Genomic DNA, 13,296 nt, shown 5'->3' on the forward strand with positions numbered 1-13,296 from the left:
TGTCTAAAACGATGTGAGCTCAAGCTGGCTCAGAGGAAGGTGTAGGTGAGCATCCTGAGTGGGTCTTTGCCATGTCTGGTTTCATTCACCCTCTCCAGCAATAATCACCTGTCAGGCAAGTCACTGTTCAAGTCCCTTCAGAGTCTGGAAATAAGGGGAATGCTTTTGCAAAGCTGCAGGCTTTCCCATGCTCTGTGAGTTTATTTCATAGCCTTTTGGGTTTTTTTATTTTTCTTCCCTGGAGTCTGGTTGGGAAATGTGTCTTGGTTGAGCTATCGTGTTTCTCCGCTTTGCTTCTCTGTGTCAGCAGTGCTGGTCATGGAAACCTGCTGAAATGCTTGTGCAGCTGAGAGTACAGCTCTCCTGGTAGGCATGAAGTCAGGCCGATAGCAAGGTGCTTTCTACCAAATGTAATTACTCCTGAATGGAAACTGGGACAACAATATATGCTGGGATGGCAGTATCCACACCACAACTTGTACTTATAGTACTTTTGGTAAAAGCAAAACAAAAAATAAATCATGCTTGACATGAAAATAAATATGCCGATATAAAATCTGTATATATCTGTAAAATCTGTATTCAAAACATTACAGTTCTTTCCTAATACTTTAAGGATTGGGTTTGACTAACTTCAGAACATCTGCTCTTTCTCAATCCTTCCTTAGTTTGACCATCTCATAATCTTACCTCATCCCAGCACTGGCCCTGAAATTGTAGGTGCAGACATAGGAGTTTTAGTGTTGCAGAATCTAAACCATAGCCCAGATGTTTCCTTGAAGTCAAACCATGACATCAGAGCCAAACCCGATGCAGATGCTAATCCAAATCTTGATCTCTAACCATACTTTGTTTATTTTAAAATGCTTGCTTTAAAACATTACAGCAAAATTGCTATAAAAAGATGTAAATAAGTGTCTGAATAGTACCCTCAGCGGCCAGACAGGTGATACATAGCTGCTGAGAAGAGGCAGCTGGACTTCAACCCAGAGCTTAGTGCTGCATCCTCATAGATGTTCAGCTCAGCTGCTGAATTAGCAGAGTAATTCAGAGGCAGATCTACAGTCCGCGCTTCTGCACCTACATCTGCTGGAGCAGGCACATGCAGGAAGTGCCTGGAGAAGGAGCACCGCATCGGGGCTCCCCCTCCCCAGCACAGTCAGCAAATCCCCACCGTTCAAATGCATGTCTGCTTCCAGGGACTCCAAGGCAGCAACAGGCAGTGCAGTTTGCAGGGGTCACTCATACAGTGAGCAAGGAGAAACATTATGCATATGGGTGACATGCCAATCCACGCGGTTCTTCACATGTCAGGGTACAGCCAAAGATATATAATCGGCATGTGAACAAAAATGGGATTTTTGAAATCTGTTCAGACTCACTGGATGTGTAGAACATCTGGGTAGGAGATGCAGAAAGCAGACTGCTCACCAGGACAGACACTTCAGAGACACTGTAGGTTGTGGCAGAGACCCACTAATTGCAGAATCATAATAGACCAAAACGATTCCTCGTATAATATTACCAACATGTACTAGAAATTAACTGGAGAAATATCTTCCTTTTAGAACAGATTCTACACTGCTCTCTGTGTAGCTGTGTGTTTTAAATTTGTGTAATCTGACTTTAGGAAAAATATACAATTTCAGTAATTTTCTTAAAAAGGTAATGCAAATTAAAGTTTCAGGATTAATTAACGTGATATAACCAATTTAAACTGAAGGCATTCTTTGAAGAACATCTGACAGCCTGGGAGGAACTGGGGGAACCCTGCCTGACTTTTGCCATTACGTTACCTTCTAGGAGATTTGTTCTTGAAGAAAGGAGGTCTTCTATAGTCTCAGATGCACTGAAAATTTGACCATTAAGTAAAGGCAGGTTTAGTTGGGCCATAATTACAGAGTCAAGTCAGAACAGTCTACCTTTAAAGAAAAATAAGCATTTTAATTCTGGATGTGCCTAAACCAAGCCCTCGCTGCATCACTTCATTTCTGTGGCTTCCCAAGCTGCTTTTCTATTGGTTTTGTCTCTCTCAAATTATGTTCCATTTCACCTCAGGACTGGATCTATTGGGAGACATGACATTGCTCTTTATGTAGCCTTCATAGCACCCATCTGACACCTGTAAAATATTAAACTGTAAGAATGTATGTTAAAGTCAGTTAGCCAGGATGTGTGTGTTCTATAGATAAACGGGTTTGTTCGGGAGAGAGCACCACAGCCTGCCAAAGCCTCTGTCTGTATCACTGAAGAGTAAATTCCTAAAGAGCCAGGATGCTCTAGATAACCATAAAATCACAGAAAGTAGCAGAAGGAAGTCATGTTGGCCAGCTCTGCCACGCAGCGCGCCCTCCTCAAGACCCTGCTGCAGTTACATCTGTTGCAACCCGATGCTCTTTCATTTTCTGCCTGTTGGATTTTCATTCCATGTTGCAGTTGCATTTTCCAGTTTTCTTCATATTTAGTTCACGTATGGCCTTTGGACACATCACTCTCCCTGACTGTGGGTTTCACGAATGAATAGCTTCTTAGGAGTACACAGAGACCTATGGATAAAGCCCAAACAGGATTAATCTTTCCATATCTGCCCACACCCTAACTTAGACCCAGGGATGTGTTTTCTCCAGAGAACGCCTGAGCCAAGGTCAAGGTCCTGCCGGCATTGCCACAGACAGGAGCGCGAATGCGACATGAACAGCGCTTCTGTCTGCTTTTGGGACATGCAGAGCAATGACTCCAACGGCACCAACCGGGCCTTTCTGCTGGACCACGAGTAGGTGGCTCAAGCCCCCCTTCCTAGTGCGGGCAATGGCACTGACGACTTTGTGCCCACACTTCTCTCCACTGGGCAAGAGCACCATAACCTGTGTGCTCCTGGCAAACATTACGTGCTGAGACCTGGAACGCCCAGGTCAAACCCAGCCAGGGGGAAAGGCAGGGATGATGAAGTATTGTTATTACACCTTCTTTCTGCTAAGCCCGTTATTGCTTATGCTACTCTCTTGTCCCACACTAACCTAGTTCCTCTCATTCCTGCAGGTTTACACTTAAAACATTAGTTAACAGTTATTATGTCATCTTACTCCCTAAGTGTTGCATAGCAAACTCTATGCTGTCAGTTCTTTGTATTTTTTCTCATCAGCCAATTCTTCCAAGCATATAGCTACAGTTGGCTCTTCTTCTCTGAATTTCCTCCAGCTTGTCTTCCTGGTAACGAGGTGTGGAGAACTGCGCTCACCTTTTCCAGATGCTATCGCGTGTCAGTTCCAAGAAGAGAGGCTCGCTCGCTCTTTCCCTGTGGTGCATCCCCACGAGAGCCTCAAATCGTATTGACATTTTTAACCGTCACATCACCTGGGAAATTCAAATGCAAATTCAGAGGCCCTCCTTGCCCAGCGCAGCAGTCAGCGCGTCTCTTCCGCCCTAAGAGAAGAGGAAGACGGCGGACCTCGCCTTTCTGACAAACATTGCCGTTTTCATAGGGAGCTCAGATTGTTTTCTAACTCTTTGCACTAATCAGGTAAATTGGCTTATTTATGACAGGGAGAGGAACGATAGGAAGTACTAACTAACCCCGTACTGGTGGTCAGAGTAAAGCAAAAACAAAGCCGGTTTCCAGTTCTCTGCGCTGAGACTGATTTTCCATTGTCGTTCCACATTATCTTCCCATTTAAGTCTGCCCGTGCAATTCTGTTGTGCATCCTGTAATTCTGTTTTAGTAGGTTTAAAACAAACAAAAGGAAGTACTTTTTCACACAGCGCATAATTAAATTGTGGAACTTGTTGCCATGGGAAGCGCTGGATGCCAAAAGTACAAATGGGTTCAGAAAAGGAGAAGACAAATTAATGGAGGATAGGTACATTGATGAATATTAAACATAGTAGCTTGCTCACAGCGTCTGGCTCAGGAAGCCCTTACACTGCTGTTTGATGAAGGCAGGAAAGGATTTCTCTCTCTGTGCCTGTTTCTCACACAGTTCCCTCAGTAGCCTCTTTGGTCACAGGCAGGAAGAAGACATTGGAGTTAATGGCCTGTCTTAGCAGAGCAGCTCTAATGTTCCTCCCCTAATGAGACACACAGATGTCAATAGATGCCTGTAAGTTTAAAAAATTAATCTTTAAGCTGAAAATTGACTCTGACACTTCTGAATTCCTCTTTGGACATTTTTTATCAGATCTGATCCAGCTGATGTTAATACATGAAGTTTTCAGCAAAGTGTACGACTGAAATGGGATATTTTAAGGCTTCCGGATGGCTAGGTTTGTTGGCCCAGCCAAAAGTTTGATTTCGCAGATATTACAGGTTGGATCAACTTCATTGGGGACTGATGTCAAGAGGAAACTCGTTATCTGTGCTATGAAAGTTGTATCTGCTCTTGGAGCTCTCTCCCCTCCCTGAACAAACGCTCCCACTGGTCTACCTGGTGCCAGCTCTTCTTGTTGACTTTGCTCCGTAATTGCTGGTTTATCAGTCTCTCCTCAGACTTCTCAATTTGTCTTGACTGATGAGCGAAACGAGCAGAGCCGTACATGCACACACAGTTAGAAAGGAGAGGACGGCAGGCCGGCGAGGCGGGGAGCGAGCCCTGGCCCTGTGGCCGCTGCTCTCACCCAGGCAGGGAGCCTCACCCCACAGGCTGCACCAGTTGCTCCAGTCCGGGAGGGAGGGATGGCGGGAAAACTGGCCTGTAATTCTGATAGCATCATGAGTTGCTTTTGTTTCTTGTTCTGTATGTGTGGCTGCAAAACATGTAATCTGATTTCATCTGTATTGCTTTGTCATTGAGGTTTCTTTCTGCATCATTCAGAATGACAGCATCTCATTTTGGTCACAGCTCTGTTTCCCCACTTCTCCTGCATTAGCTCAGACCATGTGCTAACTGCCTTAGTCACTGCAGACAAATTCACTCAGGCAAAGTAATGAATAGAATCAAGTGATTTATTTCCATTTTGGAGAAAGCTATATATGTTTACCTGCATTATGTTGTTAAAATGCACGTAGTTAAAAGCCAGAAAACAGTCTGTTTGTTGGCTAAGGGCCTGCCTCACCGGGAAGGTAATGGCCATGCAAGAGGATCGAATTCAGAGGCTTCATTTTCTCTTTGCCAGAAGCCCCAAAGTATAGGATGTTTCCCTGGATTTTGAAGAATTTTTCAGACCCTTTGGTTGCAGGAGGGAGAAGGTCAGACCGCGCAATCTGACCGAATTAGCCTTCTGCTACTCTAGCTCCATCACACAGTACTTTAACTTTAGCATCTCAATGTTGTTAACTCCAATTTCCTAAATGTTGCTATAGTCCCTTGTCTTGTATGACGGTAGGCTCTGTGGAAGGAAAGCTTACATTCAAGTCAACGTTAGGAGCAGCACTGGTTCTCTTTTTTTGTCTGAGTGCTACTGGGATGGAGAACATGAACTCCCAGCGAGGGATGCAGCAGTGACTACAGCAGCACTGTGCTGCCAGGCAGGGGAGGGAGAAGACCGTGGCCCAGCGACTCTGGACTGGAAACTGGGGACCTGGACACCTACCTTTGCCACAGCATGCTGCTGCTGGAGCGCAGGTCACTGCATCCATGCCTGTCTCTGTGTGTTCACCTGCTCCCTGACCGGTCTCTTAGATTAAATTCTCCCGCAGGTATGATCTGCATAGTGCCCTGTTCAGTGTGTCTTGGCGGGGAGCTCTTGGAATGTCCATAATTTAAATATTAATTATGACAGAAAAGCAGTGATCCGAATGTTCAAGCCATAGTCTTGAAAGGAGCTATCAAAGGCCACTTTATTAGACCTCTTTCACTAACAAGTTAAGATGTCCCCATGAAAAACTATGATCGAGTTTTTTTCTGTCAATCAATTATTAACATACCAGTCCTCAGTTTTTCCAGTGCCAATTATTCTTGTCTCTACAGACTGGCGTGCACGACTCGTGATGCAGAATATTCCCTAGAAATAATAGGTTAAAATAAACAGCCAACCCAAGCCCAAAGGCAAAGAGCTACTCCTGGACATCAGGCAAGATAATCAGGGAATAACTAACACAGATAATCAGCAAATCATTCAAATGAATTGATTTGGCTCTGGCTGGCGTCCCCGTTTCTGCCTGAAAGCTTCAGTGAAATCCAAATAAGTGGCAGTTATCTTACTGCCTCTTCCTGTTATCTGACTCTAATGACAGCAGGGGAGAGGGGGGAAATCATGTCTTTGAACAGGATCACGGCCTTTCATTTAAAGTAAATACTACATCAAAATAGAAACTGCCTGAAGAATGAGTCTGCCTTGGCTTAGTCCTGAGCAGATTAAGTAATGTATTAAAGTCAGGAATATCAGATTCTTGCAATGGCTTCAGCACCTTCACTACAAATGCACACACAGAGAATCAGAAAGTGCTATTTATAATGACCTGAAGGTGGCTAGCAGTACAGCGTGAGGTAGCTGTGAAGAGTCAAAATTCAGCCAAAGCATCTGTATTTTATGTTTCAATAAATGTCTTTAACATTAAGAAAACGCAATAGGAAAATTCAAAGTGAATGATGCTTATCCCAGATTAATCTATGCACTTGTAGCATCCAAGTTAAAATCATTGCCTCCTTCGAAACAAGCAGGGCACCTAGCAAGGAATCATCCTCTGAGGTTCCCGTCTCTCTCCCCTGACTTTGGAGAGAGCAGGGTATGAGAGGGTTCTCACTTAGGTACCTCCATTTAGGTGCCTGAACAAACATACATAGGGTGAATCCAGGCCATGCTTTGCTTTGGGAGGAAAACCTGCTGCCAAGAGATGGCTTGAGCACAAGACGATAATCCCCACCAAAGCTTCACCTCAACTTCTGCGTTCCATCAAAATCAACCGTGGCTGCTGAAGAGGTGGTGAGGGCTGAAACCCCACCTTCTGCCACACCGAGCTCCAGCTGGGTTTGAGATTGGGCTCCTCAAAATGCAAGTGGAAATAATTGCAGCTCCATGAATACGACAAAATCCAAAGCGTGGTGGCATAGGAAGGGATACATGGGCTGTGCTTTGACAGCAGCTTTTGTTAGCAGGGCAGGTAGGCAGCAGAGGTAGTCAGTCCTCAAAGCATGGCAGCATGAATTGCCAGCACCCATGTGTTAGCTTTCACTCAGAGTGGGTACTCACTTCTGACCGGGTTTCTGTGGCTGTTCACACAGCAGGAATGCCACAGAGATAAGGAATTGCTCTGTAATACTTGGATCCTGGCAGTGCAAGATCCGTACTTACCCTTGGAGGAAGCAGCGAAGAGCTCTGGGGTCAGATCATCAGGAGAGTCCGCACACGAACAACAAAGCATACCGTGGGCCCAAAGTGTTTTATAGCTCTTCTCTTGGAGAAAGCTGCACCGGTAACAATGCCATAGGGAAACCGGCCACCAGTTTAAGTTACAAAGAATTTCAGTGCTTTTTGCTCTGGGCACCAAGCTGATTTGTCATGTTATAAACTGAATACTACAGACACACTGGGCTGGCATTTATGTCGCAGCCCAGCAACCAGCAGCCTGACATCTCTGGTAAACTGTACCTCTTGTGACGTGCTGCTCACTTCCTCTGTACTCTGCCATCTAGCTAACCCTTCTTTCCACGAGCTGCAAAATCATACAAGAACTAATCACAGTTAGCTGTAATAATACAAAGATCCTGCAGCTAAGTGTATTTCATTAAAAAACCCCAAGCTATCAAATATTCAGTCTTACACCACAGTTTAAAAGTGTCTTCCTAAAGTACTCCCTCTTTCCTTTCATTACTGGTCCAAAGCACCAAAGCAGCAATGACAAGTGACAGGCCTGTAATGTTGTGGCAAATTAGAACTAGAAACCAAAAATTAATAGTATGGTAAAAATATACTGTGAGCGTTCTGATAGAATTACGTTTGTACTGGGTAGTTCTCACGTTGTCAAAGCTCAGGAATGTACTGTCACTAGGTTTGAAGATACTACTTCAGGTGCTTTTCCAAGGTCTCTAATATTTGCTATATTCCTCCACATTTTCAAAAGATCGTACCCAGATGGATGGATGATTAAGGGACGGAGAGATACATATCATAAAAACAATACAATTAAAAAATATTAAGTAGGTTCCAAGTACTCTCATTTTTGCAAGGTCCAAGTTAACTTCCTTAATAATTACTTTTTAATACTTAAAAACCCTTGAAAGTCAGATTTTATTGTAGATCCAACATCTTTTTCAGCATACTATTCTGAATAATTTAATGTCAAATCTGAGAAATGACAGGACAAAACTCCATTGCATAATATGTTTGTACTTAGTGCTTTGTTTTGTTTTGTTTTACTTCTGTAACTTTAAAATGTTTTGATCCTGTTTTATTATTTAAGAAAATAAACTGAAAGTGAGGCTTCAACCCCAACAGTTTTTCACAGGGGTAGATATAAACTCTGGAAAATAAAACGCAGGCTAAAAATGTTCAGGGACTATTAAACGTAATGGAAAGAAAGCACCTATCACTTAACTGAATTTTCATTGCTAAAGCAGTTTTATGTTTGCTATTCACAGGTACTAACATTTATGATAGTAACCTTTATAAAGCCAATTTAATTATCTTTATCTTATTACAAATAATAAATTTAGTTGTCCTACAATGAAAATCAATTGTCAACATAAGCTATGGTTAACATCTAATAAAACAGCCCTCTGTAAATCCATGATTAATAAGATTGGCTTCTGTATTAACTAACAGACATCATAAAATTTCCTTCCTTGCATTAATCTGTATATTCAAGGTTCATCCTGCTGGACTGAGTTTCCTAAAATAAACTGTTAGAGTGAATGAGCAAAATTTTGGCACCTATCATTATTATGTTATAACCATTTGAATATATATCTATAGCTGAATGGTTTTGAAATTAATGTCATATTTTAATTAAGTCATAGAAGACGGTGGCTATAACAAATGATAAGCGATTCACTACTTTGCTTCCTTTAGCTTCTGAACATAATGATAATGCCGCTAATGTTTTGGTTCGAGCATTAGGGGAAGCTAATTGAAATGTGAAAAAACATTTCCCCAAACAGTCTTTACATATGACAGGCGTTACTTAAGCTCTTCTGTGTCAAAAAAAAAAAAAATTTGGAATTTACTCCCTCCGAAACATGTTTACAAATTTCTAATTCCAAAGTGGAGTAGTGGTGCTCAGAGTCAGCATGAAGTTGTGTTCCGGAAGCCGGGGGATATCTGTGCCATCCTTTGGAGGTTTGAATCCCGTGATACACACTACGCCTGAGGACACTGGCATGATACAGTGGCCACGACAGTCAGTGCTAGCTTCAGCGGACATTGGGTCTAGTCTTTTAACAGCAGAACAATAACTTTATACCTATCCTGAAAGATGCCAAAGTCATTTTACAAAGTAGGGGAAGTAGGTATGCTTGAAGAACCCGTGAAAGAACATACGGAATTAGGGATGAAAACAACTTCCAGGCTTGCCTAGACAAACCCTTCTAAATGCCATGAAATCTTTTGGCCGTAGAGACCAAACAGGGCCTTAGATTTTTTTTGGTTTTTTAAGCATCATTATCAACTCAGTATGTGCTTTGGAAAACGGAGAATCTGATCCTTCACCTTATTAATTTAGTATAAATCAAGTGACTGTAGCAGAATTAGCCCCATGTAAGACTGGACTTGTGCAGTGGGGAGATAGGTCCTCTGAGAAGCCGCATTCACTATTATTACTCGAATGGCTGGGGAGAAGTATCTTACCATGTATTTAATCTGTTTTGTTTAATATTTGTCATAAATGCTCAAAGAGCATATTTTATTTCCTGCTAATTGTTATTTTTCACTTTGCAAAACTTCTGTGCTAATTAGGCAAAAAAAAAGATACTTTTTAAAAATTAACTTCTGCTGATGAAAATACAATTTCTTATCACACGAAAAAAATCTTCACATAGTAGCTTTAATGCTCTGGACGTTGTCAGAATAAAATTATAGTCAAAACTATATATATGTTATCAACAACTGTAGATGATTACATCTGGAAAGATCTGAAAAAATTTAATGTACTTTTATGTCATATTTCTGTTTATTTCATTCTTACATTTCGGTCATTTTTAATAAAGAAAATGCACTAGTCAAGTTCAAAGTTTTAGTTACTGTGCCTCATTCTTTGAATTACAATGCTTAGGTTATGAACAGACCAAGAGTCACAAAAGCATTTCAAGTATAACTAAGGAAGTCAAGGGAACATTTATATAGATTTAATATGTTGGAGAAAAAGGAAACAATCCAGTTAATCTCCATTATTTTACAAAATCTAACTTTGTGCCACCTAAAAACTGAGAGTCTTCTCATAAAGTTTTAGAAATCTAGAACAATTTTCAGACCTCTTATAAAAATGGCAGCTTGTTTCTAACTTCTTCCCTGACGAGAGACTGCTGGACCAAGCATTTGCTCCTTTTTATCTGTCTGAAGAGCACTTGTGTAGCTATAATGTGCCCTCCCTTTCCGTAGCTAGACCCTTTACTAGGGAACCAAAGATAATTTTAGAAGTATACTGAACATAGGGATTTAAACATTCACATCGCTTCGCTGTGTTCATACTTCTAACATTTTCAAGATTGAGCATAGCAATGCTGCTGTGGATTGAGTTTGCGTTCAACCAACAAGAACGGCCTACTTTACTAGGTGGTCTACATCTCACCTATAATACTATGTCACATAAAGACTACTAATGCAAAGCCTAGCATGATTTATTGTTACTTAACTTTATAAAGTAGCTGTGTGGGTGGGCGTGCAGTTTATAGAGCATTGCCCTCTACCATAAAAAGTAGTTTTTAACAGGGAAAGAAAAAAATAGTAGTCAAATGGTTGTAAACACTTGTTTAAAAAGCATATATTTACCAACTATATATTTTAAAATTTATTTCTTTTTTCCTGTCTTTAATGCTCTGAAACATTAGAACTCTTTTCTCTTCAATCTCCTTTTGATGGAAAAGGAATTTTAAACTTTAGTTTTATTTTTCCAGTTCCTTCTAGCTTTGTTTTTATTTTTATCACCCTAAAGAGTTACAGGCTTCCTCTTGCAATCAAAAGATGATTGCAACGGTGACTGACACCTAACAGAAAAAAGACTGCACCTAACAGAAAAAAGAAAGGCAGACTATGCACCTACTTCTCACTCCTCTCTAGCCCCACAATTGCTTCTGATACCCAGAATAAAACCAGCCATCAATAGCAGCCAGTCAGCTTAGTCTCTCTTCAAACAAACATTGCGTCCCCCAACAACTCCGATGCAGCAAGTGCCATAGCTCCCCCATTTCCAAGAGGAAGCAGGAAGTTTCCTTTCCTCCACTTCCTCCTAACTGCTCATTTTTCACTTGAAAAGCAAGCTGGTGGCTCTGATTGTGCTTCCCAAGGCTCTCTTATCGCTCTCTCTGCATTCGCCCTTTACATGCATTTAAACTCCTATTTTTCCTCATTTCATTTCCCCACGCCGCATTCATCCTACCTGGGTTTTTCGTTAAATCAAGAGCTGTCCCACTTGGCCACTAATCCAGAATCTGAAAAAACTCATCAGGTTAATTAGAACACGGCCATATACTACAGCCCCAGTCACCACAACTCTCCCTCGTGCTGAGCTGGACTAATTCAGTCAGGGTACGACCTTGTTATTTATTCTGTGGAAATGGCTTCCTATTCTTCTTATAAAGGATGCCTTATAACAAGACAAATTCAAACCATCATGTGAGCTAGTCTGGACCATGCCATTTCTTCCCTCTGGGTTACACCTGCAAATCCAGTGACCACGTACAAGAAACAACTCTTGCTTTATTTTTCTTACCCTACTTTTCACCTTCTATCATACCTTGTACAATATACCAAAACAAATAGGCACTGCTTTCTACTTTGGGCAATGCCCATGTGGTGGGGAACCCAGACAGCAGGTCAGAACAAGAATTTAGTTACTGAGAGTGTCTATCGGCCCTGCAGCAAACCTCAAGACATAGGTTGGATCACATTTTTCTCAAATGAAGCTCTTCATAAAACAATCCCTCGCCCAAGTTTGAATATAGAATTATCCTCGTGGAAGCATAAATTCGATATTAGTTTTTGAAACCTGTTCTTTTAACAGACGCTTGACAAAAAGCTTGGCAAAATGCTTATTTCTAACTCCTGGTTAGTGGCCAGTACTTGAGCTTTGGACTAATGCTTTAGTGTTAGAGCCATCTAGTGGGAGAAGAGACACGGACACAGAAGACAAGACAGGTTCTGCATACGGATTTTTCATCCTATTCAGCTTTCTGTTGTGACCTTCGGACACCAGGACCAATGAAACAATGATCTGCCATGCCAGTATTGCAAACGAAAGAGAACAAGGCTCTGAGGCGTACTTTAGAAAGAGAGCATGCAAGCAGTCCATAAAATTCATACAGCTGTTAAGGCTCTCAGTTACCAGGAAAGCAGCCTGTGCCTGTGCCAGGGGAAACCAAATAGCTAAGGTAGAGGAGACAGTTTCAAAGACGATAAAGCCAAGAAGCACAGATTCTGGCATGATTTTATGGCTGCGACCCTCCTCAGGTACTGGCTGTTCCAGTTTGTTTGTTCATACTGATCGTGTGAACTCCATAGGGAAAATGAAGTCGTTAGGGTGAAAGGCTTGCACAAGCCTCCCATATTTGGCTTAGGCCATTCCAATATACAGTTGTGGGATCAGGTCTTTTGGTTGAATTTTAGTTAGTAAATGATTTTTTGAACAGTCTTGGAAGATCATGCTAAAATCTAGTCAGTGTTAACAGACATGTGGTGCAAGAAAACGGATCCTAGGCCCTGGAGAGTTCTTAATGTCCATTAAGTTTCTGGTGCCAGAATTTGACAATACACCAAACACTTTCTGAAAGAGACAGTTCTGCAGCTTCCAGTGTTTCAAGTCCCTTACAACAATAGAAAGATTTGGTATATAAGCTAGGTACCAAGATATCATAACATTCCCCCCCCCAAAAAAAAATTAAAATCTGTATTTGTGTGTCTTATTCATTTGAAAGGGAATTAATGCTTTCCCTCCTCCTATCAGGCTGTTAAGAAAAAGCAATTAGCTTTGCCCACAGAGGCAAAACAGAAAGGATAAATAAGAGGTAAAATAGGTGTTTCAGACAAACACAACTGATTAACGTCTATCTCATGCTAGAGAGTTCAGAGAATCAGTGCAAGGGCATACTTCAAATTATGTCTTTCTGCCTCTATCAGCAGGACTGCAGTATGCTGTCTGAATGGTGTCCAAAGTATATCTAGTTGGCATACTTGCCCAAAGACAAATAGACATATGGACCACCCCTATGAAGA

The 13,296-nt window shown here is 41.6% G+C and overlaps 1 protein-coding gene across 1 annotated transcript in view; it reads left to right on the forward strand.

The window, feature by feature from the left end:
* The window catches only part of IDE (insulin degrading enzyme), a 144,275-nt gene that overhangs the window by 13,332 nt on the left and 117,647 nt on the right, over window positions 1–13,296 (forward strand). The gene's annotated exons all lie outside the window — the stretch shown is intronic.

Source organism: Calonectris borealis, chromosome 7, assembly GCF_964195595.1.
Source record: "Calonectris borealis chromosome 7, bCalBor7.hap1.2, whole genome shotgun sequence".
NCBI classification, from domain to species: domain Eukaryota; kingdom Metazoa; phylum Chordata; class Aves; order Procellariiformes; family Procellariidae; genus Calonectris; species Calonectris borealis.